Here is a 3365-nt window from a genome sequence, read left to right on the forward strand (position 1 = left end):
TTGTTGATAGTGCCGATGGTGATTCTTTTGAAGGGGTGATGAGGAGGAATTTGTACCGGAAATGCCTGTCGGGACAGCGATGCACTATGTTTTGCCTCCCCCCTCCCCCCACCTAATTCCGGTGCTATCAGATGTACCAAGTCACTATTATACATTGGATCTGGACGCCATACATGAGAGAACTCTGTTTTCCAACACGGGGGGAGAGGATTACAACCTAGACGATAGGTTAGAGTTTCGGATCAGCCACAGATTCAAATGCCGAGATGCAGTGATACAGGGTATGAAGAACTACAGTATTCGCAAGAGTGCTGAGTACCGGGTGATCGAATCGGACCGATTAAAGTACCATGTGCAATGTCGTCAAGCTGCAAATGGCTGTCCATGGAGTTTCCGTGTTGCCCTTCAACAGAATCTCGGATACTGGTGAGTTCAAGTTTAATTGAGCCGTACTTACTCATTTATGATTGCTATATGTTAAGTAGTTTTGAACCAGGGCTGAAACATTATGGCTGTTTTATTTCGTTAGGAAGGTCCGGAGGGTTGGTGGAGCACATACTTGTTTAGCACCTACCATTCCCAAGACCATCGACAGTTGAATGACAGTTTCATCTGCAAGGTCAGCATCCTTGTCCTACAAGGTGCGGTCCGACAGAGCTATCACTTCAAACCCTTCTACAGAAAGGTGTGGATGACGAAATAGAAGGCAATTGCTCATATCTATGAAGATTGGGAGGAGTCATACAACAAGGTGCTGAAACTCAAAACCCTAAACCCTAAATTTTTAAATAGGTTTCTATATTTTTTTTATTAAGTTCTTACACTGTTTTTAGTTTTGTAATTAGGTCTTTTTAGTTTAAAAAATATTAAAGTTAAATAAATAATTTTTTATAAATTATGTAGTGAAATAAAATAGAGTTCAAAATTTCTACTAGTGACCTATTTTTAACTATACAAACTATATTCTAGTTCTTGGCGATTACTTTAACCATGGCTGCATACACACATATATCTATATGAGATTGCATAAAATTCAACATAACAGAATTAATCGCAAAGTCGGCTGCCCCGACGTAATGAAGTCTTGTTCAGCCTGTTGATGTTTCTATCGTTACCAGCTTCGCGCGCCATCATCGTATTTATCGATTATATGGTTAGAAAGGAGTAAAAGAGAGGAGAAAGTGGTTAAAAAGTTTAAATTGGTACACGCTGTTAACGAGCTATATATATAGTTGTCGCCCAGTCTTATCTCGTTTTTACGTATCTGTTTACAGTGTAAATGAGATATACATGTATCATGTTTAAGTGTCTTATCTCGTTTACACTGTAAATGAAATACGTGTAAAATTATTTTGTTTACAGTGTAAACGAGATAAGAGATGCAGACAGATTTCAATAATAATTTTTAAAATTATTTAATTTAGTAATTATTATATTTTTTAATTTATTTAAATAAAAAATCCTTATTGTTGTACCATTCGTTTTTTAAACTATACTTAGTGTCAGTAATGTGATTATACGAGTCAGCACATGACGGAGAATGGGAAAAAGGACAAGAGCAGTGTGTGGAATTTATTGGCCTTGAGCTAATTTGCTTGTATTTTGGATGGCAACGTTACTCCATGGGAACAAAGCAAATGGCAAAAGGATCACGCATTAGTATTCGCTCACTTTTTTTAGGCCTAAAGTATAGAGTTTAAATAACACTTTTGCACTTTGCCTCCATTCCCACGTATATTCATACTCAAGGCTCTATTCAATTGCAATCTCTACTATAGAATCTAATTTGTTAGAAGAACTAAAGAAGGTTGTTTGTTCTTGTTATACTCGGTATATACTAAATTACTAGTATTTAACTATAGAAGTTTGATGTTGATATGTTTTTTTTCAAATAAAAAATTCATTAAGGACGGTATGCTTAGTATTAGTATCGATTTTCTAATAAAGTAAGACAGTTACATTAGTTGATTTCACTGTCATTGGAATTTTTTTTAAATTAGTAACTTTCTAATATTGATTGACTTGTTATTTGTTAATATAGTCCTCAAAAAAATTAAAAAGTTCTAACCTGGATGACATAAATATATAGATTCCATGTGTCACATGTTCATTTATTTTTTGGTATTAGTGTGACGTATTCGTTACTCAACTATACTACATCAATATCATTTTTGTTCTGCTCTGTTGGATCATAACGGGCCTTTACCCACAGGCCTAAATCCACACATTGGCCCTCTTCGAGTTTGGTGTTACCCATGACCCAAATATATGGTGATGGGCCCAAATCATGATGAAAAAAAAACTAAAAAAAGAATGCTAACATGACGTAAAGTAATTCAATCAACCAAGCTCTCTCTTTCTCCTCTAAGATGTGAATTATGAAACCTTATAAGGATCTTCTAAGTTCTAACACAAGAACGAACTATGATAAAATGCATCTGTAATTATGATAAAATTAATTTGTTCATTCTTAAATAAATTTGTATGATTAGAAAATAATTAAAGTGACATTATAAAATGTATCTGTAATTAATTTGATGGAGAGGATATCATTGTATGAAAACAGTAGAAAAGAATTTGTTTTGACAATACAAAGTTTTGTTGATGTGCAATCTCAAGTATGAACAGTGTATGCAGACTATAAAACTTGTCTTCTATCTCCGGTGTAGTAATCATCAGAAGAGACAAGGTTCTTCTGATCTGAGAGGTGCAAGCAACCAGTCCCGAGAATAATCATCTTCATAACTTATTGCTTTTCCTTCTCACCGTGACAAGTCAAACCAACTTCTCAATATATCTAATTACTTAATTAATTAAGCAGCTATAGCGAAAGCTTCAATTATTATTTTATGCGTAGAGATCAGAATACTTCGTTAACAAGTTGAAAGAAAGTGTGACACAGTAATAATCTATTTATGCTGATGACTGTTCTATAGGTCTGACAACGCCCAATTATGAGAATCCCACCCCTGCTCAATGGTTTAGACCTTAAATTAAGCAAATTATTTTGTGACAGGAAAACAGTAACAAACAATGAATTTATATATCTTCAATACAGATTTAAGGCTAATTTTTTTTACGTACAGGTCATTTTAACATAAAATAAAAAAATATTTAATTATTTTAATATTTATACTATTATAGTAATAACATAAAGACAGACAATAATATATAACATTATTTGAGTCATTTTTTAAAAATTCACTCGTAATAATTTAATATTAGAAAAAAATTTCAGGTTTGATGTTTAGACTAAAATTTTTTATTATGAAAGAAAAATGTGTGTAATTTAATTTTATTGGTTATGTATGTATTTTTATTTTAGTATGAGAATCAGTAATCGGATTTACGATTACTTTTGCAGG

The sequence above is a fragment of the Arachis ipaensis genome, chromosome B08 (assembly GCF_000816755.2).
Source record: "Arachis ipaensis cultivar K30076 chromosome B08, Araip1.1, whole genome shotgun sequence".
Lineage (NCBI taxonomy): Eukaryota > Viridiplantae > Streptophyta > Magnoliopsida > Fabales > Fabaceae > Arachis > Arachis ipaensis.